The 26111-nt window shown below is 40.3% G+C and overlaps 1 long non-coding RNA gene across 1 annotated transcript; it reads right to left on the bottom strand.

Annotated features, from left to right (window-relative positions):
• Positions 1-1007: 1007 nt before the first annotated feature.
• Positions 1008-7285, bottom strand: LOC149452934 (uncharacterized). Its single transcript, XR_016314742.1, has 3 exons — positions 7031-7285; positions 1428-1803; positions 1008-1077 (listed from the first exon to the last, which is right to left on the bottom strand). It is a non-coding gene; the product is annotated as an uncharacterized LOC149452934 (long non-coding RNA).
• Between the last annotated feature and the right edge of the window lie 18826 nt (positions 7286-26111).

A 26111-nucleotide genomic window follows, 5' to 3' on the forward strand; every position in this document is an offset into this window, starting at 1 on the left:
GGGTTTCCATGGCTGAACAGCTTCATCCAAGCCTTACATCATCAAGTGCAATGGAAGGCGTTGGATGCAGTGGTGTAAAGCACGCCGCCACTGAACTCTAGAGTAGTGGAGACATGTTCTCTGGAGTGATGAATCACGATTCTCTGTCTGGCAAGCCGATGGATGTGTCTGGGTTTGGCTGTTGCCAGGAGAACAGTACTTGCCTGGCTTTATTGTGCGAAGTGTAAAGTTAGGCGGAGGGGGGATAATGATGTGGGGTTGTTTTTTAGGGGTTGGGCTTGGCCCCTTAGTTCCAGTAAAGGGAACTTTTAAGGCGTCAGCATACCAAGACATTTTGGACAATTTCATGCTCCTAACTTTGTGGGAACAGTTTGGGGATGGCCCTTTCTGTTCCAACATGACTGCGCACCAGTGCACAAAGTAAAGTCCATAAAGACATGGATGAGCGAGTTTGGGGTGGAGGAAGTCGACTGGTCTGCACAAAGTCCTGACCTCAACCCGATAAAACACCTTTGGGATGAATGAGGGTGGAGACTGCAAGCCAGGCCTTCCTGGCCGACATTAGTGCCTGACCTCACAAATGCACTTCTGGAAGAATGGTCCAACATTCCCATAGACACACTCCGAAACCTTGTGGACAGCCTTTCCAGAAGAGTGGAAGCTGTTATAGCTGCAAATGTTGGCCAACTCAATATTGTACCCTATGGACTGGGATGCCATTAAATTTCATGTGCTTGTAAAAGCAGGCATCCCAATACTTTTGGCAATATCGTGTAGCAAAAAATAGTGCAGGAACTACTTTCAAAATAAGAGTCACACCGATCTGAACGGTTGCATTGCAGGGAATAGGGTGCGACTTGCACTTTAAAAATGTCAAATCGCATGACAAGTCGCAGTGGTGGGAACCAGGGCTTAAAGTATATCTAAACCCAAGAACAACATTGTAGATCATCAGTCTTTATGTGTGGTGGCTGCTGCAAATTTCTTTTTTTTCCCTTTTATTTTTACCTGGTGATCCTGCCAGTATTCAGTGAAGAAAATCAGCGAGCGCTTAATGTAAGATCAGCATCAAATGCACTAAAAGGGAACCAGAAACCTTTAATAGCATAAATGATCAAAAAGTGCAGCGCTGTAAAATTAATGACGTGTCCAATATCAAATAAATTATCTATAAAACCAATATTGATACGTATAGTCCTTTTGTGCAAAAACTACACACTGTTAACTGTGCAATTGTAAACGTTAATATATGCAAAAAGAAAATAAATATATATATGGATAAAAGTTCATGTGATGGTGAATATCTGACATCGATAAGATAGTAATGCTACGTGAAGATCCTGTGCTCAGGGGATCTCAAATACATTCCATGTGACAATATTCTGTTCAGTGATGTGCGGGGGATATGGTAAAAAATGCGCACTCACCAGATGCGCATTATAAATACGCAATTTGTATAAGTGGTATAATCTGCCAGAGGTCCCCTTTAAGGTGGATCAGATGTGCAGCCTGGAAAGAATTTCCCTCTCTGGATCTGGAGCTGTCCTTCACATGGGATTCTGAAAATTATCAGCTCAGTGCAGAGCCTTCGTGGGTTTTTGAGATCTTCGCCATGTTGCTCGCGGCCTGTACTAAGATAAGCATCCACTGTTTCCGTCCATGGACACCAAGCTAACTACTGTGCATTGCTGCCCTATCATCATCCAAGTATCAGGTTGCAGGCAGTCTGGTGACATCAAAATTTTCTTTGAAGCAGAACTTCACTCTCTCGATCAACAGTGACTATGTTTCACCCCTTCACGCCTAAGGGTAAAACAAATCTTAATGCCTAAGTAAAATTTTACAACTTTGACATGTGTTAGTAAAACCTTACATATATTCACAACTACTTTGTACATCCAGGTGAATTATACCATGTTTTTTTCAGGACAAATTGGGCTTTCATTTGTTGGTAAATGGTAAAGGATATCTCCTGATTTTTTTTTTTTATTATCAAAGGAAATCTGGCCCAAAATAGGCCCAAAATAGTAAAAAAACCAAAATGTTTTAAAATTTAGCTGTGTGTTTCTTGTTACTACCATAACCTACCACCAAAGAACAACCCAAAATAAATTTTCCAGTTCCTGGCGATCGCAGCCATACCATATATGTATATGTTATTTGTTGTTTGTACCTGTAGTACAGCCCAGAAACAATAGTGCGCATTTTCTTTTTTTTTACCTAAAGCACACTGACACCAACTGACACTGATACCAATTAAAAAAAAAAACAACAACTGACCTTTGACCTTGACCTTTAACCCTGACCTTGACCCAAACACTAACCCCGGGACTGAACTAGATCAATCCTTGATCTAGGTATTTTTTATTGTATTCTTTAATATTTATTTATCTTTTTTTCTTTGACAAACAGTTGTTTTTTCTCCCCCTCTATGCAAGGAAAGAGAGATACAATGTATCTCTCTCCTCCATTCAGAGAGAATAAAACCCAAGGGGGACGGGCTTCACAGTGACTGATCAGAGGCTATCACAGCGATCATGTGACCCAGAATCAGGGGTCCCGATCGTTAGAACAGGTCCCAGGGCTCTCAGTGACACCCTGGTCTTTGTGCTGAGAGCACGCTGTGCAGTGAGCTCCCAGCGCAAAGACAGGTACGTAAATATGTGGTCCCACAGAAAAAAGCCCAGTACTGTGAGGCCGCATATTTGTGTTACGTCGGCACCAATGGGTTAATCCTTATTCTGTTAGCATTAGTAAATAGATAGAAAGGTATAATATATAAATAAATGTATAAATACTTGTTTAAAACAGTTTTTTAAAAATTTCTTCAGTTACTTCCTGATTTCTGGCCTAGGCGAATGATGCCATATATCTCAGGAGACTTCAGGAGGGATTGTCTCATCCAAGCACACCCTCCTGCCTGAATGCAAAAACTAAGAGCAGATGGATTCCAGGAAGTAAATGCTATATGAATCATCTTCCCTTAGTTAAGATGGCCATGGCCAATAATGCTAGGGGGTGTTTTTCAAAGTGATTTCTCAGCAAAATGAAGCATGGAGACATCGATGAATGCGTGAGTTTATTTTGAAAATAAAAATGATTTAATTAGTGTTTTTTGGTTGTGGTGCTCAGATGCTGCATAGTTCTGCTTTAACTCTAACAGTGGTGTAAGGCACCTGGCTTTGTGTCAACAGTGTATTTAGCTGCAGTTCAGCCTTAAGCCCCCATTCACACTGCATGTGAAAGTAGAAATTGTTTCAAAGTCGCATGCCAATGCAACTTTGTGTGTGACTTTGCAGACATCTGTGCAACCTCATACACAGATATCTATACAAGTCGCACCTGATGTCGATAAAAGTAGTGCAGAAACTACTTTCCAACTTAATTGGAGTCGCACCGAATAGAACAGTTCCATTGCCGATCATTGGATGCGATTTGCCATGCAATTTTAATGGTCAAATTGCATGACAAGTCGCATTAGTGTGAACCAGGGCTAAAGGCTAATTCCACTTCTTGCAAAAAATAATAAATACAGCCACACTGATTAAAAACAATTAAGCCTGAAATCAGTAAAAAGGGGGAGCCATTTACGGGTGGGGGGTCTAGACTGTGACCATGTTTCATGTTATACCCCAAATATCAGTGTAACATGAAACAAGGTCAGAAAGGTGGATTTATTGTATAAGACAGATCCTGCTACTAATATTAATAATAATAGTAATAGTAATGTTACCAAAACTTCACTGACCTCAAAGTGCTGTATTCTAAAGGAGAATGATAGGTTTATGTAAAATATACTAGAATGTGTAATGTGTCCGAAGACAGGAATAAGGGAGAAAAAAAAATCAACCTATGCTATTAGAACAGTCATATTTAAAACTAGTGCAGTAAACAATCCCCATTCTGTTTAATCTATGCAGGTAAAACTACCTGAGGGAGACTTATTTGCATTGCTGTATAAAGTGTGTAAAAAGATAGCATAGATCTCTGCTTATGCAATACACAAGCTTTGTCAGCACACTAAACACTCATTAAATTTGCCTTCACACTTGTGTATGAGAAATGCTATAAACGTACTTAGCAAACTAGACAACTTATTGACAGACATAGAGTATACAATGCACAAACATGTTAATTGCTTGTAACTGCAATAATGTTCATCATAAAAACCATGTCAAGCTGCTCGAATCATTCAAAAGTGATTAGATCATGCATGCAACACCTTTCTATTTACCTGGCTCCCCAGCTGTGCGCTATTTCCAGATATGAAACAGGAGTCAAACTAAAATCTACTTACTAAAGAAAGCAAAAACGTGCACTAAAATTAATAGTTAATACTGGTGCTGCTGCTCAAGTGTCAACCATTAATAAGTGAAAAAAAAAATTATAGCACAGCGCTCAACAGTATGGTGAACAGCAGTAATTATATCATAAAGTATCCATCAACGTTCAATATATAGTGCAATATTTCCACTTTTATATTGAACCCTTCTCAATAAAGTGCTCTGTGCTCTGCAAACCATAAAGTGGCTGATCACATTGTGTGTTTTTTGAGCACAAAGTCACTTTATGCTTTGCAGAGCATGGAGCACTTTATTGAGAAGGATTCACTACAGACGTTAAAACCTACTTACTACTTTACAGAGGTTGCTGGTTCTAATGTGATCATTTAACTGAAATAGTGTTGCTCCATGACAAATCTTATTCTCTTTATGTATAATACGCTTTTTATGGAGTACTTTATAAAGTTCAAAGAACTAATCAGAGCTGTCTCCACTCATATGTCCCTGCCATACTAATAAAGGACAAATTTGGAGAGGCACCAATAAGACATTGACCAAAGGAAGGACATTGGAACCTCGAACATGGAAGATATAGTAGGAAAAACTAATTGTACTACAGTATATAAATATGGGGGGGGGCATTATTCCTTTCTTAAAGGATAATTTCACCTTTGGAACATGTTACATAGTCCACCCGTTTTTAGGGTGGAACATGTAACATGTTTCCATAGCCGCAGCAGCGCCCACTGCCCCCTCCCTCTGACAGATAGTACAGGGTTTCCCTATACTATCTGTCAGATTTGAAAACACCGCCCACACGACCACATCAATCATTCACAGTGTTCTGTGAATGAGTGCCTACAAGTCCCGGCAGCCTTAGCAGCCGTCAGCTTGTAGTTTTCAATAAACTACCTTGGCGCTGTGAAGAATATCTGCTTGGCCGTACATCTCGTATGCCTAGCAGATATTCTAACAGGTCTGCAGGAGACCTACATGATATCAGCGATCTACTGATCGCTGGTGCAATTCTTCCCAGGCTCCTTTGGACAAAAATAATAAATGCACCTTTTTTTACCTGCACAAAAACGTGCAGTTATTATTTTTGTCCAAAAGGTGAACTTATCCTTTAAGGCATTGTAGTCTAATGCTCTGCATGATGTTGGTTGGATGTAGCATAATAGTATGTGTAGCACCTCCCTGACACCCAAGAGGCTGAAGGAAATATGAGTATTTGTAACTGTGAAATCTCATTCTTTTTCCAGTGGTACCATTGACACCTATTGACAGCAGTAAGATATCAATACCCAACTGAAGCTTCTGCTTCATTCATTTTGTGTGTTCTCCCCTATCAGTCATCAACTGGTAGGTCTGACATTAGCAATCAAAGCCTAACAAGATGGATGCCTCCACGTAGAACACATAGCACCAAACAAGTCATGGTTAAATGGTTCAGGGGGAAAAGATTAGCTGCATGAAGCTTAAAAGTCAATCATGACTAGTTCCTTGCCCTCTACTTGCCTGCTTGGGATCCACAGTACAGCTTCTGTTTAGGGGATTAAGAGATTAGTTCATAGTTGTCGCTTTGAGTCACTGCCCTTTGCACATAGCTATAGCTATAGTTATAGCCTTTGCATTCTCTGGTCATAGCTAAGGAGGAACTACCTTTTGGTAAAAGTACCATATGGATAGTAAAGGTGTTCAAAGGCCTGGTTAAGTAAGGTAAATTGAATTGGTAAGGAATAAGGACAAACTTACCTGTAGCCCTCTTTTTTTTTGGGGGGGGGGGCATTATGAGAAATGACAAAGAGGATATTGCACTAAAACCTGTAGGTAAGTAAGAGAAGCATAACCTTTGCTAAGTTTGCAGTGCCTCCAAACAGGACGGGGTGTCTGTGAACAGAGGGGATTCCCTTCCTAGGAAATTAGTCAATAATCTAAACAAGGTGATTGAGAGAAGAATTACTGCAACCAGTATACAACATTAGCATATAGATGCACACCACTATAGAAATAATAAAAGCTTTGTATGGAAATATAAGAATAACAGTACATACATCCAATGTATAAACCTGTATCATCAACAAAGGGCCCAATAGGAGTCCTGATGGAATGTGACCACATATACTCGGGTATATACAGTTATTTATAGAGATACAGTACTTCTAGATAAATATTACTGCAAAATCCAGTCAAGGGCCCCTGAAGATGATGCAGTTTCTGTCTTTGTTTTGGAGACCCAAAGACAAGATCTTTGGTCATGAGGAGATACTCCAGTCAGGGGTGGACTGACAACTCATGGGGACCCCGAGCAATAGGGGATCATGGGGCCCCTGTATCCTTGCCCAAACGCAAAAAAGCCTATGAAAAAGGTACCAGGGGCATCTCATGGGGCCCCCTACTGACCCCAGGCCCTCGGGCAGTGCCCGAGTTTCCAAATGGTCAGTCCACCCCTGACTCCAGTTGTTATCCAACCAGCCTGGAACAGAGCCTTTCACTAGCAGGAACTATGTTGTTGCATTAGAACTCAGGGTCAGCCTTTTTATTCTGTGGTTAAGTCCCTCCCTAATAGTTTCTAATCTGATATGCAACAAAACCTCTAAGCCACTGGAAACCTAACCTGGCTCTAGCCTATGCTTGTTATTGAGCCCTAAGCTAAAACTATCTATAGAATCCCAGACCAGAGGAGACAGGGTTAACTAAAATAACAGGAGTTTATAATCTAAATTACAATAAACAGGTTTACTTACCAATATACTGGAAGGTGATCACGACACACACAGTAGCACAAACCTAGCTATCTGGCACCATGCATGTGGAATAATAGCAAGAACAAAGATACTCTGTCACAAGGATTTAGATATACACTTAACAGCCGCATTTAAACTATTAAATCATAGGAATACTTGCATAATAGTCCCTTCTTGCTAGAGGATTAGCAGCATGGACAGAACGCGTGGCTGAGACTTTCTCTATCCCTCCACTTCCTCATTCCAGGGTTTCAAAACCAATGACTAAGGGACAGGAAGTGCATACATATTTACAAACATCTACAGGCATTTAAACATTTAGGGAGTAGAGGACAGCAGATCCTTGCACACTATCCCTGGTGAAATCTTCACATCCCATCAAAAGCAACACAAAATGCTTAGTAAACCTCAAAATAAGAAAACAGCATTCTCCTCTCCCCATTGCAATGGCTTGCTGAGGAAACGACAAGTTATTAGCAATACATGCCAGAGAAGCAAAAACAGGCAGCATGTTGACTAAATTGGAGATTGCTTTTACTCAAGCACTATAAACATCTTAATTATATTTATCCACCCCATCCATGACAGTTTTCCCGTATCGGCCTTCCTCAGTCTATCCTTTACCTTATTTATTAATGGGATATAATTTGCCTGGTAGAGAATTTTATTCCCAAATACTTTAATTTTCTCTTTCTCCATTTAAAGGGGAACTCTTTTTGTAATATTTTCTTCTCGACTTCCGAAACATTTATATTTAATATCTCACTTTTTGAGGAGTTAATTTTCAAGTTAGATATGGAGAGCTCCGTACTCTTTAAATTTTTTAATTAAGTTTGGTAATGGTAATCTGGGGTTTCTCACATAGAGCAGCATATCATCGGCATATGCTGCCACTTTCTGTTCAGTGTTCCCTATCCACATTCCCCTAATATCTACTCTATTTCTGACAGTTGCTAATAGTGGTTCTAAAGATATAACGAACAACAGCGGGGACAATGGGCGTCCTTTCCTGCTTCCGTTATACATCCTAAAAAATTTTGATAATGAACTGTTTAACTTCACTGTTGTTGTGGGTCACCTATATAGCTCTTTAATCCACTGTATCATTCTGGGTCCTATTACTAACGATCACTATGTATCGAACATAAATCCCCAGTCTACTCTGTCAAATGCTTGTTCAGTATAGACTGACAAAACTGTTCCCGGATCCTCTCCTCTTTCATTCTTCTGTAGGGTAAGCAGTGTTCTTAGACCATTGTCCTTTCCCACTCTGCCTGGGATAAAGCCCACTTGATCTAAATGTATCCAATCCGTCATCAACTCTTTCATCCTGTTGGCTAACAACTTCGCATACAATTTTGTATCTGTATTTAGCAAAGATATGGGTCTATAGCTAGCACACTGAGATCCATCCTTCGTCTCTTTGGGTATTACCCTAATATATACCTGTAGCAATCCCTCCCTCATCTTTGTCTCCCCTCCCAGAGCATTCATACATGAGAACAATTTAGGGACTAGATTTTCTTTGAACTTCTTATAATATCTTATGGAAAACCCATCAGATCCAGGACTCTTTCCAGCCGCAGTGCTTTTTATTGATATGTTTACTTCTTCTATTGATATTGTTTTGTCTAGAGCTGCCAATCTAGTTTTATCCACCATAGGCAAACCATTCTCACTCAGATAAATCTGCCTCTTCTTCCTCCTCTCCTCCTCTAATTTCTTCTTATTCTTTCTTTCTATTCCATATAGACCGCTATAGTACCTCTGGAATGTGTTAGCGATATCGATGGTCGAGTAAACCATTTCACCTTTTTCATTTTTTATTTTATCTATATAATTCCTTGATTTCTTTTCCCTCAGTTTCTTCATCAGATATTTCCCTGGCTTATTCCTCCATCGATATCTTTCTTTTTTCGAAACACCATTAAAGATCTTCCTAGTTTCTTGTTCCATAACTTCTTTTAACTACTCTCTTTTAATAATCCGAGATCCTCCTGCGCTATGAGAATGGAAATACTAAACCTATTCTATAGCTGCCAGCACTCAAAACTGATACCAAACAACAGTGTCAATAAATCATGAACAAAACAGTGCAGCGCTCTAAGAGACTGTATCTACAACTAAATGATAATAAATCAATAGAATTAATATAATACTCTCTTTTAATATCGTCTTTTATTGTATTTCTATGGTTATTTTCTTTTTATGCAATTGTTCCAACTGATATAATTCTTCTGTTAGTGTCCTAATTCTGTTTCTTCTTTATCTCCACCCCAGCTGCAATCACTATTCCCCTAATATAGGCTTTATGTGCTTCCCATGTTGTAGCAATGGCAACCTCCTTGGACTCATTTAACTTAAAGTACTGATCTATTTTCTGCTTTACTCTTATTTCTACTTCCAGGTTTTGTAATATAGACTCATTTAATTTAATCACCACATATTTATTTTATTCTGTTCCCTTCCGAGCTGTAGTCTCATTGTGACAGGTGCATGGTCCGATATAGATGCTACTTCTATATTCGTTTTCATCAAGGACTCCAAGAGTCTATGTTCAATTAATATATAATCCAATCTTGAATACATCCTGTGCGCCGCAGAGAAGAAGGTATAGTCTCTTTCCTTAATATTGATGTAACTTTTTAAAAATATTCTTTAGACTCCTATCTTCCTCGCGTGATGAGGCATCCATCCCTGGATCCATGCAAACATTTAAATCTCCTGCCACAATCACGCCACCCCTTTTAAAGTCCATTAACTTTGTTAATATTCCATCCAAATATATAATTGGATTTTTAGTAGAGCAATAAATATTTGCTAGTGTACATTCTCTTCCCTGCAGTTTTCCCCTTAAAAATAGATATCGGCCTTCTGGATCTACCAGCTTTTCATCTAAAGCAAAATGTATATTTTTTCCAAGTCCTATCACTACACTCTTTGCTTGTCTAATTGAGCAATCCACGTAATACCAGGTTGGATAGTACCTAGAATATAACTTAATGTTTGAATCCTGGGATATATGTGGCTCCTGAAGAAACACCACTTCAATAAATCGTTGATGTATTTCCCTTAGCACCTTATGGCTTTTTGTTGGAGTATTTAATCCTTTTACATTATATGTCATAAAGTTAACCATATTTATGTAGGGGTAAAGGTATACTCATTTTCAGAACAAGAAGATATCCCCTCTTTCTCTTCCTTCTCCGCTCCTGTTCCAGTCTCTGCACCGAGCTCTCCCACACCGGGGCTGCCTGACAGCCACTCAGGTAGGCAGGGGGGGATCAGATGTATGCTGGTGTTCAGCTGGCATTTGAGCTCCTAGCCCATGCCGCTATGGAGCGCCATGTTCACACCTCTTCCCTGGATGTTTTTGCTCTCTAATAGATTCTAATCTGACATGCAACCGGAGCTCTAGGTCTATGCTTCTGACATGGCCACTGGGAGCCTAATCTGGCTCTAGACTATGCTGGTTATTGAACCCTAAGCTAAAACTAGCTATAGAATCCCAGACCAGAAGGGACAGGGTTAACTAGAATAACAGGAGCTGCATATAAGATATAGTGCAATAAAGAGGTTCACCTACCAATATACTGGAAGATGACCACTACACATACAGTAGCACAGACTTAGCTATCTGGCACCATGCATGTGAAATAATAACAAGCACAGAGCAGAGATACTCTGTCTGTCACAAGGATTTTGATATACTGTACACCTAATAGCTGCAATTAAATTATTAGATCACAGGAATACTTGAATAATACTCTGGTTTGAGTATTAGTAGCATGGAAAGGACATATGGCTGAGACTTTCTCTCTCCCTCTGCTTGCTTATTCCAGGGTCTCAAAGCTGTTGACCCAGGGACAACTTCTTCATTCCAGGGTTTCAAAGCCATTGACCCAGGGACAGGAAGTGCATACATAATATATCTGCAGACATTTACAAATTCAGACAGCAGACCTCTACGTACCCTAAATGCATATGATAGGAATCTGTGCTTCACTGCATATACCTTTTTTCATAAAGTGCAGCTGTTTCAATATTTGACCACATAGGTCTGGTTTCCAAACTTGGCACACCACTAGAATTTAGTCTCTACCTGGCTGAAACATACAGAAAATGTTCCTTTAAGTCCTTCTACTGAACTCGTATGAAGACCAACTATAGATTTTTTGTTACTTCTCTAGCACTTCTAATCCCTCCACTAACTACTTTTCTACAAAAGTATTTCTTGCTACTCAAGAAAACATAAAAGACTCAAATTCCTTTCAGTCCTTCAGAATAAGAGTGTATTGTGGCGATATAATGTCACATCTCTGTCCCAGAATTCTCTGCAACTGACAATTGCTGGTCCCCATTGAAAACTGCATATAATTTCAAGTACTGCTAATTCACAATATATACGAGTACATTATTTTACTATAACACTAAGCCCAAATTATTTTTACAAGGCTTTTATCTACAATAACGCAACCATGCAACACCAAAATAATATACCAATTGTAAAAAGTACAGATTCGCAGACGTTCAGTTCAAAAAGCTCTATTAAGTTTTAAGTTATTTATTGTTTGCAGTTCTCATTATCCAAGAAACCGACCGCCTTAAAGAAACATTTCTAATGCAAAGAAAGTCTGTGTTTTTCTCATTGTACTTACAAATCTAGCCATAAAACAAGTCTGAATGTATGGGAAGAGTAAACCTACATTTATTCTTCTCATGGTAGCTATAACGGCTCCACTTCTGTCTCTCTGACATAAATTAATGTCTTTTGGGTACTACTTATCGACTTTTTTGCCTTTGCAGGAGTGATAAAAAACAAAGTGTCACCATTCACAAGGAAGAAATAAGGAATTCAGTTGGATGAATTTACTTTATTTGCCTTTGTTAACGAACTGTGCATATTCTTATAACCCAATGGGAGACACATATAAAAATGAAGTAAGAGGTAAATTGGCAAAAAAAAATGAAATAAAGTAATTTGCTACAAAAATGTTAAAGTAGTACAAAGACTTGTATGTAACACTTAAGGAGCTTTAGATCTGGATGTGTGCTATATTTGGATTTAAAGGGAATCTGTCAAACGTACCCTTGCTTACGGGGAAAGGGGCTTTACACTTCTGTATGTGCAACCATTACTACTGATATACATATTAGTCTGGGGGTAGTCATATCACTCACAGTAAAAGTAAGGTCAAGCTTCTTGCCACAAACTAGTATTAGGGTTGATCACTGTTGCTGTTCTTATGGGTTTTAAGCTGTCTAGACCTCACAGCAGATTCAAGTGCATTACAGTTTAGTGTGGACTCTAGATCCTATTTTCCTATACAAAATACAGCAAAAATGGAAATATAATATTGGCTGGCACAAAGCAGTGGAGATTGACACAATTGTGGTAAGGATAGATAAGGTCCTGGGACATTGCCATTCCTGAGTCCAAAGAGCTAAAACAACATGGCAGGAAGTGGAACCCATAAACATCTACCCAGAGCTAAAGCAGTATGAAACCCAAAACCAGAAATGTATCACATTGCAGCTTATCAATTGTTAGATGTGGAGGCTTGATTGATTTGAATTTTTTTGGCGTTTTTATGTTTATTTTCTGTCTGTTATTTTTCAACTCCCTTTACCAGATCAAAGTGATAGAGTGTTGAGACAAATCATTTACCACTGATCAAAAAAATAAAAAATTAATGGATTCCCCCATCCACACAATTGAGGTGGATGGAGGAAGCATCCCCACTGTGCTATTGTATTCTGGCAGTGGAGACTCTGCCGCTATCAGAATACACTGATCCGTGATGCAGCCAATTAGCTGCAGTATTGATCGAAGGAAACTTTTCCCACATTCCCATTCAAGAGAAGCTGATTGTTAGAGCAAATCTCATATACAAAAAATTGCCCATGGGACTTTAATCAGTTTTTGCCTGGCCATTAGCAAAATGACAGCAGAGTGGGACTTTCGTAGATCTGGGTGGTCATCATATGATTGTGTACAATTGTGTTGCTAGCTGTGATTAGTCACAGTGATCACATGGTACAGACTGGGCCAATCACAACCCATCTGAGTCATGTGATTAGCTTTGGCCAAAAAACACTGAATGAATCAATTCCATTCAGTTAAATGCTTGCCTACAGCAATAAAATTCACTGCTGTAGGCAATCATAATGTGTAAAAAAAACAAAAATACTGATAACTTCCACAGAGTTGTACAGTGTTACTATTGTCATTTATGCGTGTTATATTACTCTGGTCAAAGTGTTTTATAAAAAAAAAACCATAAAAAAAGGGAAAAATTAAAAAAATAAAATAAATAATCGTATTCATATATATTCATTTTTTTTCATACTGTCACCAGTCAGTGTCCCTCATCACCACCACACCAGTTATATGATGATGATGTACTGCACTGGTGACAGTATGTAAAAAAAAAAGGTGTTTTGTTTTTTCAATCCTTTATTTTCCAAAAAAGTATGACAAAAATTACAACTTTAAAGAACTCGCCATGCCTCTTACTAAATAACACAGACTGTCTACTTTCCAAAAAGGGGTAATTTGGGGGATATCTGTACTGTCCTGACATTTTTGGGCCTCAAGAAATCAGATAGGCTGCCAGTACATCAGGATTGATAATTTGGGTTAGCAGTATACATTTTGGCCTAAATTTATGAAGAACAATTACTTATTTGCAAAATGTTATAACAGAAACAAAGAAAAACTTGTTTTTTTTTTCAAAATTATCAGTCTTTTTTCATTTATTTAACAAAAAATAAAAGAAAACCACCAAAAGAAAGCTCTAGTTGTGTGAACAAAACTATCAAAATTTAGTGTGGGTACAATGTTATATGACTGTGCAATTGTCATTCAAACTGTGAGAGCGCTGAAAGCTGAAATTGGCCTGGGCAGGAAGGGGGTAAAAGTGCCCTCGGTATTGAAGTGGTTAAAAAAGCTGCCAAAAAAACAAATCAATACATTCTTTAAAATTCAGTTTTTTTGCAAGTACATGATTACAATTGGGTTAAAATGACATAAACTATATTCAAAAGTAGTAAGTAATCGTATGATAACATATCTGCCTGCTTGACAGAGCTGTGCTGCAGGACTGTTCTGTATATATCTCAGGACTAGATGGTCAGAAATACCAATTGTGATAGGTAAAATACAGTAGCTCACATATACTGTATTTAGTCTGTATTTAGCTGGTTGCCTGGAGTTCAGATTTAGAGGAGCCAATGTATTACAGAGTTGATTGAACCCTTTTAATAACCACTAAAGGTTCTACAAAACCAGCAATTTAGGGAATGGCAGATTCATGGAAAGGAGATCATGTGATGGGCACTATCCAAGACCCGGAAGAAGAGCAAAGTAGTGGAGACAGGAAGAAGCCTTGGTCAGTCTCTTGGGTTATAATAGCTGATAATGGAAAGTAAACTACTTTTCTTTGAAACAATCAACGTACTGTTCAATAACTCTTTATCACTGTTGGATATTTTTAATATTTCAGATTGAGTAGAAGGGAATGTACATCCAAGAGGAGCACTTACATTCAAGCTTGAGGACAAACTATTGTGTAGCCTATTGTGTAGCCTACCTAAGAGTTTAGATACTGGTGGAAATTGAGTAGGTCACTGCAGGGCTACAGAGGTGACTAATATCAAGCAGCTTCTTTGGGCTTCTGCAAATTGCTGAGCTCACAAAGTTCAACCTCATATTGTCTCACCATAAAAGTACATTTTCTAGTAGAATGAGAAAGGATTAAAACTTCAGTCAGGATTTTATTTTCTGTCTGTCCCCCACAAGGCAGATTTCGGTTCTCTTTCTGTCCGTGATGAGTGAAAACAGAATTGGAACTGAAGGGAAATGATCTTAACAGAAACAAAGAAAGCATATAAAACCTGACAGAAAAATATCTTCAATGGGACACAAACTGGTTTTAAAAACTGAAGTTCTAGTCCTCACTCAATCTAAAAATAAATAAATAAATTGATTTTAAACATGAATACTAATGATCCTTACAGATATGATAGTTTAATACATATAATAGTATATAATATTGTATAACATTCACACTGAAGTACTCAGTTTTACAAAGTGTATTCAGGATCTCTCTGGTAGCCAAATCAGGTGTTTAGGTTGTCCAAAGACTGTAACCAAAGTAAAGTATGTGTAGAGTTTACATATATACGGGCATACAGTGTTATTGGTGGCTAGGATTCAGGAAAGCATTCCTGCTTAGCAACCTTGGTTGCTCCTAATGCCAAGTGTCCCTGGTTGCTAGGACATGAGTGATTCATGTCACTTAATGTCCTTGATTACTAGGGTGCAGGAAGCCGTTGCCACCCAACGCTCTTGGTCGTTAGGATGTAGGCAGCCATTCAAGACCAACATATAAACATCAAGTTTGTTGCTAATATTTACATGTCAACTGGTGGTGATCAATAGGCTGCATTAGCTTTGTAATCTGGGACACATGTAAACATTAGCACAAATAATTACATGGATACAATGTTAACCACTTCAGCCCCTGGAGGTTTTCATCCCTTCCTGACCAGGCCATTTTTTGCTGTTCGGCATTGGTCTATTTCAACTGATAATGCAATGCTGTACCGAAACAAAATTTATGTCCTTTTTTTCACATAAATAGAGCTTTCTTTTTTTTGTGTTTGATTGCCATTGTTTATTTTTATTTTTTGCGATATAAACAGGGGCGGACTGACAAATCATGGGGCCCCCGGGCAATAGGGGATCATGGGGCCCCCGTGTCTTTGCCCAGACTCAAAGCACACCCAAAAAAGCCTATAAAAGGTACCAGGGGCATTTCATGGGGCCCCCTACTGACTCCAGGCCCTTGGGCAGTGCCCAAGTGCTCGAATGGTCAGTCCGCCCCTGGATATAAATGAAAAAAGAACGGAAATTTGGAAAAAATTTTTTCCTACTTTCTATTAATAAAAATATCCATTAAACTCAAATGACATCATACATTTAGGCCAAAATGTATTCTGCTACATGTCTTTGACAAAAAAATTTCAATACCTGTATATTAATTGGTTTGTATGAAAGTTATAGCATCTACAAACTATGGTATATACTGTATATTGGAATACATGCAGCTTTTACTTCACATTTCTTGAGGTGCTAAAATGCGAGGGCAGCACAACCCCCCCCCCAAATGACTCCTTTTTGGAAAGTAGACACACCAAGGAATTTTCTGAGAGGCATGTTGAGTTCATGGAAGATTTTATTTTTTGGTACAAGTTTTTAAAAAATGAAAAGAAAAAAAGTTTCCTTTTTTTTACACAAAGTTGTCACCTAAATGATAAATTGCCCACCCATTCCATGGATAAATATGGAATTACACCCCAAAATACATTTTGCTGCTTCTCCCGACTAAGGGGATGCAACACGTGTGAGACTTTTTGGGAGCCTAGCCCTGTACGGGACCTGAAAAGCAATTACCACCATCAGGCTTTCAAACAGCATAATTTCCTTATTTCTCTTCCTCAGTACCTATCACCATTTCAGAAGCCCTGAAATGCCAGGATAGCACAAGGAGAAGTAGCAGAATGTGTTTTTTGTGTAATTCTACATATACCCATGGCATGGTTGAGCAATATATCATTAAAGTGACAACTTTGTGTAAAAAAAAAATGTTTTTTGTCATTTTCCAGAATCTTGTGCCAAAAACTAAAATATTCCATACACTCAACATGCCTCTCAGCAAATACCTCGGGGTGTCTACTTTCTAAAAAGGGGTCATTTGGGCGGTCCTGGCATTTTATGCCCAACATTAGAAACCTATGCCGCACATCACCCACTCTTCTAACCACTTGAAGATTAAGTCTTTTTCTGACCCTTCTTTTCACATGATAAATCAAATATTATATATTTTTTAAAGCAGAGGCCCTAGAGAATAAAATGGTGGGTGTTGCAATCTTTTATGTCACACAGTATTTGTTCTGCAATTTTTCAAACACACATTTTTTTAATGCACAAAAATACAATATATTGCCTAATTTAAAAGATGATGACTCTAGATCTCTTTTCTGCTCTTAAAGCATCTGATCACACCAAGATTACATACATGTAATGTACCCCCCCACTCCCAAAAGGTGCCAATCCTTAACTTTATTTATATTTTTACTTTTTTTTTTTTTTTTTTAACTTTGAAGAACAGCCTCTGATTTTAGGGTTTCTCAAAATGCAATTTCCTGACTATCTAACATCTTTCAAGACCCTTGTGTGAGAACTGTGAAAATGTGCCCTAGATTGTGCTGTGCTGTACCCTATACTAATACTCCACTAGTGTGTGGTAGCGACGGAAGCAGTCCTTGATGAAGAGACCAGATTGGTCAGGACAGGAGGGAAAAAAGTGTCACGTCTTACTCCGTGCCTGCTACAGACACGACATCTTCTTTGAGGTGACCTTGTTTGGGGTACCAGAGAGGACATCTGGAAGATGCCTCTCATGCAGCTGGCTTACTGCATCTGGATTTGGGGTTTGGGCCACAGCACCTTCTGGAAACAAAAGGGCCTTGATGATCTCTTCCTGAAATTATAGGAAGCATCCACTTCATCCAGTTACTTTGTAAATTACAAAAGCATTTTATATATAGCCAATAGACACCTTTTTGTTTGTGTCAGTGTTGAACTTTGCAGGAAATTAGGTATGGATTCGTAATTTGGTCATCCACCCCATTTGGTCATCCACCCCTCCCATGTTAAGGTTATAGTCATGGACACAATGGGGTTTCTCAACAACGCCATGCTAATTTGGATTGTCACATCTGTGTGAATGGAAGATAGGATGAAAACTTCCCGTTTATCCTTACATTTCAATGCGAGCAATTCATAATTTCTGAAGCAGGCCTTCTCCCCCTTTCTGTTGGGTGTTTACAAGCTGTTGGGGGAAGCCTGGGCTATTAGGTTGCACGGTGCCACATGAGCCAATTCCAAGATTGTATAAATGTCTAAATAGTGGCATGCTTGTACAGAACCTGTCCACATATAAGTGGTATCCCTTGTAGAACAAAGACGATAACAAGTCCCATTCTATTTTGCCACTTCTCCCCATGTAGTCTGGGCAGGTGGGGGGTCTACTTCTCTGTATCTTCCCTCATAAATCCCAATTTACATGTATAGCCTGTGGCCCTCTCACAGAACATATACAGCTTGACCCCCACATCTGGCATACTTGCTGGGGAGGTACTGTTTGAAGCTAAAAAGAGTGGGAAATTTGAGTGGAGAGTGAAAAACAGTTTGGCTTTTGACTGCTGGTGATTACTGGTGCTTGTAGTTGTTTCATTTTCTTCTTTGGGGTCTTGCTAGCAGTTTTTACTTTTTTAAATCAGTTTTCTGTCACTTTTTAAATAGTTTTTTTCCCCTTTCCTTTCCTTTCATCTGCTGATTAAGGGGAGGGGTTAATTGGTCTCGGGTGCTCCAGGTACTATATACCTTTCTGCAGAGCTCACTTTGAGCTTGTCTGTATTTTACTTGCTGGCCCTTTGACCAACTGGACATTTGATTAAGTGGAGTTAAAAAACCAGAGTGGAAAACAGGAGATTATAACAGGAGTCTACTAACCTGTAAGTGACAACTGATATTTCCTATTAGTAATATTAATATTGTAACTGGGATAATGAGTGCTAGCAGGGTTGAAGGTTTTGTGCAGTGCACAGTTTGCCGCATGCATGCAACAATCAGTTGTAGATTTGCCAAGTTGGGTGAAGATGTGGGGGTGGCAAGCTCAGGGGTGGCAACCCTGGGTGTCATTCCTATCCCTAACACCAGGGAGGACAGACCATCTGGGAGGGGTGATGAGGGTAGTGCAGGAAGGCCTAGAACGTTGGTGGTAATAGGGGATTCTATAAGACTGAAACAGGGACACAGCACAAAACCAATCCCCGTGCGGTAGCGCGCACTGGCAGTTAGAGAGAACCACCGCCCACCCATAATTTCCTTATATAGCGGGCAGGAGGCGGTTAAAGGAGCTGCAGGAATATCTGCCAAGTACTGGCTGTGTGGTACATGTGACAACAATTTCCCGTATTCTTCATATGTCATATGTCATATGCCCCAACCCAAGAGCCCCCACCAAGGAGACCATTTGGCATTGATCAGTGGTGACGGGGAGGATTCTTCAGATTAAAGTTTATCAATGTGTGAAATTAATAAAGAGTGGAAAGAGTGGAAAGAAATAAAAGTCATATTGAGATAGACATTAGACCAGATGCAGCAAACTATGGCTGCTCTGACACTCAGGACCAAGAAGGAAAAAAGTAAAAAAAGCAAGGTAGTAAGTAAGGCAATGAAATCAGATGGACAGACATCACATGTTAAAAGAACAGACAGTACAGAAGAGGGATGCAGCAAGTGAGGAGTCAGAAGATTCAACATGAGATGGAGAGGAGATTCAGCAGGAGCAGGATAATTTGGAAGAATTTAGTAGGTATCATTCGGGATTCAGAAAAGATGCAGAAGACGATGAGGGAGCCACCCAAGCTTACCCTTACATCATTATGGGAAATGATGTGGTGATAAAGCCAATGGGACTGCAGTTAATGGCATTATAAAGGGTTGTCCTGATCCTTGGAAAAACCCCACTGCTGCCATTAACTGCTTGAAAAGAGCAACTCAGAGTCAACAATGTTCACAACAGGATATGAGGTAATCATCAACAGAATTTTGGGATATGATATGGAATCAGGTTGGGATTTGAATAACGTGCCTACCATTTATGAGCTTCATAAGTCGTTTAACCCGACTAAGGACTATGAGTGGAGAACTGCCGGGGGACAGGAACAGATGTGGAAGGAGTTAACTGCAGGAATGCAAAGGTTGTGGAAAGATAAGCAGTCACTAGTTACAGCAGTTGCTTGTAAGCAGGGCAGTAAGGAATCAACTACGGAGTTCCTAAAAAGATTTAAGAAGGTCTGGAAAGAATTTGCAAGGTTAGATCTGACAACGCGGGAGTTAGAAATTATATACATACAGTATGTTGTATGTACATACTGTATGTATATAATGCATCCAAGGTATGCGTATTTTCATATGAATTATATACATACAGGCAGTTATGCAGGGATTGAGATGGGAGATTTCATTACTTATCAAACAGTTAGTGTCGGACTAGACAGGCATGGATGCTAAAACATTTGAAACCAGAGTAATGGAGAAAGATTCAGCAGGCTGTTTTTATTTTCCTAAAGCAAGTACAAAGCTTAGTTTCCAAGGATTAAATTGTGATCCTAGAAATGCCAGACCGAGAGATTAGATGGGACAGTTTAGGAGCAACAGGGAAGGTGTTCCCCCAGCTCTCTTCTGAATATGCTGAACAACCCTCTGTATCTCTTTTGGTAAGAGGCGTGATGTTATCTTTTGTAATTAATACGGGAGCCGCCCATTCGTGTTTAAGGACAGTGTGTTACAAGGGTGCTCTACTGGAGTGTGAACCTTCTATGGGAATAACTGGGGTTCTAGCCAAGACTTGGGAAACCCCACCATTAGAGGTGAGCAATCCCTATGGACGAGGTCACATTGTAATTCATTCTTTTAAGGTCATTCCAAGTGGTCCAGTTAATTTTTTAGGCAGAGATTTATTGGGAAAATTGTAGTGTCATTACAGTAAGCCCTGAAGGAAATGTTCACATGGAATCCTTATATTATTTTGTTGTTGTAGAGGAATTGGAGGCGGTAGATCACGAAGTATGAGAAAAGGATATGTTGGCTGTAGGATTTATACCCTGTACACCATACAAAACCACACTGAAGCCTAACACACACCCCGTTTTTCAGAAGCAATACCCTTTGGCTAAGGAAAAGTTGGCCCATGATTGAAACATTTTTAATAGAGAAAATTTTGACCCCTGTGATATCACCTTACAATACCCCAGTTAATCCCATTAAAAAGCCAGATAGTTCATACAGAATTTTTTCAGGATTTAAGGGCAGTTAATGCTCTTGTAGTACCAGTGGCCCCTATTGTCCTAGATGTATCGTCATTGGTGACCTCCATTCCCTGCACCACACAATATTGCACCATCCTTGATTTAAGTAATGCCTTTTTTTCCATTCCCGCTGACAAAGAGACACAACTACTATTGGCCTTTATGATCATAGACTCCAACTAACTTGGCGTTGTATGCCTATGGTCAATGTCGATTCTCTGACAGTATATTCAGTGGCACTCCGTGAGTCCCTGACGGTATGGATTCCCCATCATGGTTCAGTGCTCCTCCAGTATGTTGACGATATCTTGGTTTGCAGTCCGAGCAGAGAGGCATGTAAGCAGGATTGTTTCTCTCCGTTAGCTTATTTGGGTGATAAAGGACACAAGGTGGCGAAGCATGGAATTCAATATGGCAAAAAGTCTGTTGAATATCTGGGTTTCACTCTAACAAAAGGTATGCACATTGTGAGTAAGTCAAGGATCCAAGCCATTGCCCCACCCAGTGACTAAGAAAGACATGCTCTCCTTTCTTGGTATGGTAAACTACTGCAGGGAATGGATACCTGACTTTTCACACTATGACAACATACTGAGGCAAAGTACTAATGTCGAGACACCTGACCAAATACAGTGAACCCAAGATTTAAATGATGCCTTGAAGTCCTCTTTAGTTTCCTATCCTGCATTGGGCTTCTTACAAAGTTCCTTTTCATGTGTATGCTAGAGACAATTGTAAAACCATGGCGGTGGTAGTCGCCCAAGGACATGGAGGGGCCATGTGCCCAGTAGCCTATTTTTCCAAAGTAGTCCCTCTGTCGGTGCAAGGCATGTTGGCACGTCTGAGAGCTTTGGCGATGTGTAGAATGGGAGTGGCTATTACATTGGGACATAACACCGTGTTACATACCACACTTCATGTATTACAAATTCTGAAGAATCTTTCTACACAACACATGACAGCCCAAAAAACCAGTGGGTATGAGGTTATTCTCAATTCCACTGTTAATTCATCTATTAAATACTTCTCCATGTTCAGGACCAATTGCTGTTTTGAATGGCATGCTCGGTTTGAAGTCAGAATCTGAGATTCCTCCCGAGGAACATGATTGTGTCTCAATTATACATGAAGACACTACCCCCAGAGCTGACATGTTACAAGAGCCAGTAGAAGAGAGTGTTGATATTTTTGTAGATGGTTCATGTACAAGACCTAATGTGGTTGTCCAACTCCCAGATAAGGTATGGGAAGCAAAGCCCCTCCCTTATCCCTTAGCGCAGGCTGAAGAGCTCATAGCTCTGACCCGTGCCTGTGATTTATTTGAAAGAAAAGATCTTAGCATTTACAATGTTTTCTACAGCTGAATACACTAGCTTAGCTATATCTATTGTAGGAGTGCCAGCATTGGTATTATATAACACAAGAACTGTTAATGCATTAGCATGTAGTTTGGCAAAAAGTCTTAATCATACTTCTATGGCTTTGCAGGAATTGTTGGTCAACCTCCAAGGAACACAAAGCTGTGCTTCAGAATCGAATGACTATGGGCTGAGTCCATTCCTGACAGGAAGCTGCCTCCCCCTCCTCTCCCCACCACCTCTCAGGACACATGACAAGTCCCAAGAGACTGCAGGACCATTCACAAGGCGCAGTGTGGCTCGTGCATGAACAGTGGGCAGCTGGCTGTGAAGTTGCAAGCGGTCACAGTCGGATGTCCCTAGTAAAGATGCTGGCGCTCGGGACCAGAGAGCAGAGAAGAAATTCACTGGGGTGAGCACGGCAGTGGATCCCTGAACAGGTGAGTGTCAATTTTTTAAAGGTCAGCAGCTACAGTTTTTGTAGCTGCTGACTTTTAATTTTCACAGATAGGACTGAAGAACCACTTTAAAATGTGTCAAGTACAATATGTCAAACAGTTATCTAGATTTTTTTAAAAAAGTGCATGGAATGTAAGGAAAGATTATACAAATGCTAGGGATATGCATGTAGCAAATCGGATTCTTCCCAAGCAGGAGGTCACACTGAAGTGGGGTTTTCTTTCACTAGTAAACTTGAGTGATGTAGTAAACTGGTGATGTGATCCAAATGACTACTTAACTTTTTTTTGAATTTTAAAAGGTTTTCATACATAAGGGTATGTAACAGGTGCTAGCTGCTGCCTTTGCCCCACTCTCTCCATTCTCTGCCCCCTCCCGCACTGTGGAGCAGTGACAGCGGGGGTTCTCCTTTCCCCGCTCAGCCCGCCGCCACTGCACATGACAGCGGCTCTGTGACTACTGCTTGTTTCCCCCTCCATTCTCCTGTCAGCAGCGGATGAGTCAGTGAGAGGAGAGTCATGGCAGCAGGGTCTGTCCCCCTTCCCCAGCACACCAGGGACCAATGGGGAGGAGGAGAAGGGGGATCATGGGACATGTAGTCCCAGAAGACATCCAGCCCTATTTTACAGACTGGGAAAACATTACAGCTCCCAGCATACTAAGCAAGAAATGGAAAGATCCTGGAGCCCAGAGCCCGGGAAGTAATGAGGGGAGAGTTACCCAGGACTGAGTGAAGGGAGAGAACCACGCAGCCCAGCACCCTCAGCAGAGAAGAGAGAGAGGACTGTGTGGTGGGAACATGGGAAACACAGCTGCAGGAGCAGGAGGCTACCCTCCCTTGCCTGTTTGAGTGCAGGCATCGCTGCCTGGACAGAGCAGAAACCCTTCCCACTAGCAAACTTCATCACTGGCTGCAGATTTACAACAATAGGCATCTAATCAGTAGTGCGCCCACTTGTAGCTATCTCCAGATACGCCCACATGGACATTGCTGAGCCCCTAGGTCATCAGGTTGCCCATCAGGCATCTTTCATCTTGCTGCAGACCTTCAAGAGCCTGTTCCTGGACACACTTCCCCCAAGAGCCCTGATATCTCCAGGATCGTTAAGCAAGCTGAGGCCCACTCAGAGACACTGCATACAGACACTGTTATCCCCTTATCCACTGAAAGGCCCTTTGCTGGGAACTATCTTGTTTATTCTATTTACTTTGCTGGTTGCCATTGCACAGTAATACCTTTGGACCCCTTCATAGTTAGTTGAAGACCAAGGACCATCCTTACCCCAAGGACTCCTTCACTCAAAGGATTCAGCCAGCAGAGTCTGTCATTGGCTAACCCTGTTTCCTTCTAGTGTAGTGATTGTTTATCTTAAAGGCGAACTCTTGCTCAGGTTTCATATATTGTAATTTTGCTTTGCCATCTGTGGCATCAGGACTTAGAGGGAGCTGACTTACAAAAGGTCTTTTCTTTCCCCCTCTTGCTCCTGGGGTCATAGGATCTGCTGGCCCTACAGTCATATTCATTGATACGGTAATTTATTGCATATCTTTGAGACTCTATTTACTGCTAAACCCCTACAATTTGGGCAGTACCCACAGTTTACATTTACAGCTAAAAAATATTATCCTGCAAAGCTATTCCTTTTGGTGTCTTTAGCACTTCTGTTTACAGTGATCTTATTTAACCAGGTGTGTCAGAAGGACTGAGGTTGTTCTTGAAGTCAGGGCACACAACAGGGAACCCAAAATTATCAAGCGGCTCCTACGGGAGTGGTGCTACAGCTAAATACATACATACAATAAATACCATACATGAAGGCAGTGCAACAAAGTATCATGATATACAGCTGACAAAGAACTAGATGGATACATCAGTGTAAGGACATCCATAAACAATGACATATGCCTCCACAGGGGCCAAGCTGGACCCATAAGGCAGGTGAAACACTTGAATGGTTCAGGCAATCAAATACGTATGGCAGAGGCCCCAAGTCCTACTGGCCGATAGGGATAAGCAGTGTGTAGTGCCTGCCACTTAACTTTTTAATCTTGTTTTGCAGAGTGCACAGTGTCAACCCTAAAGCAGAAACCCCTCAAACAGGAGATGAGAATCCCTGGATTCCTTTACTTTTTGGCTGGATGCCTGTATATTCTTTATTTGTCATTCTGCTAGAATAAATAACCTGTTTTGTTTAACAACTGGGCATTTTCTGCCTTTCAATTTAGCTTAACCCCAACAACATGCATCAAAGAGGGCCCCAGTTTGTGCACTAAATGAGTTTGAGGAGTGATTGATGGATTTTATTAAAAAAAATTGAATTTGGTTAGTATTTAATATGTAGCTTTTTTAATGTTTAACATTTTTCTTCTAGCTGAGAGCATTTCTTTTCAAGTGTTGCAGACCTATCTTACCAACATGTAACATCACTGGAGTGGTACACTCAGAAGTTGAGAAAGAGAAAGATAACAAGGCTTTGGAGCAGTACAACTCAGGTAATAATTACACTACCAACATTGCTTTACATCTCAATCTTTTTAAGTTTCCCTCTCACCCACCAAACTTTTATCCACCCATTTCTTATCAATGAAGTAGTAAGGCAGACCATGCATTAACCAAATTTTTTCCTTCAACCATGTGCAGGCAGGGTGATGTGTTATCATACTCCGACTACACCATCTTATGGACAGGGTCCAGAACTCGTGCATGTCGTGCACTAGGAGTACCTTTGCCAGAGGCATGCTCACCGATGCCTGGTGGGAACTGCATTCATGTGACAGTCTAACATTAAGGCAGTCTCCCAACTCAGACATGAGCTGACACTGCAAGTAGTATAAAGCCATATTACTCTCTACCAAGAGCTCTCCAATTGCTCTACTCCCAGTGTTGCATTCCGGGTGCAGACTTAACCCCGCCACTCCACCAGCCAGCATATCTTTGCTACCTCACTCCCAGTAACAGAATGAAACCCCACTGGACACAAAGCATAAGTCCAATGTGCACCTTGTGTTAACTTGTTTTGTTGAGTATTTATTAGTCAGAATAGGCATCTCTGTAACCCTGGTCTGCTCCTAGTTGCTATGGGAGACGGACTGCTAGGGAGGGAACCCAACTGACACCCCCTCACCACCTTCCTCAGGTACCACACCTCTACTGGTGGCTTGACTTGGTTGTCATTAGCAACTACCTTGTTCTTCATCAAAGTGCAGCTTACTTGTACTATAGTGCCGTATACTTCATACCCCTTTAGTTCTATTACAGACCCAGGTTCTTTGTATACACCATCCCCATTATGCAACCTTTTAGGAATAACTTCACACCA

Source organism: Staurois parvus, unplaced genomic scaffold (genome assembly GCF_062004578.1).
Source record: "Staurois parvus isolate SC_StPar_1 unplaced genomic scaffold, SC_StPar_1.0 ptg000454l, whole genome shotgun sequence".
Classification (NCBI taxonomy): domain Eukaryota; kingdom Metazoa; phylum Chordata; class Amphibia; order Anura; family Ranidae; genus Staurois; species Staurois parvus.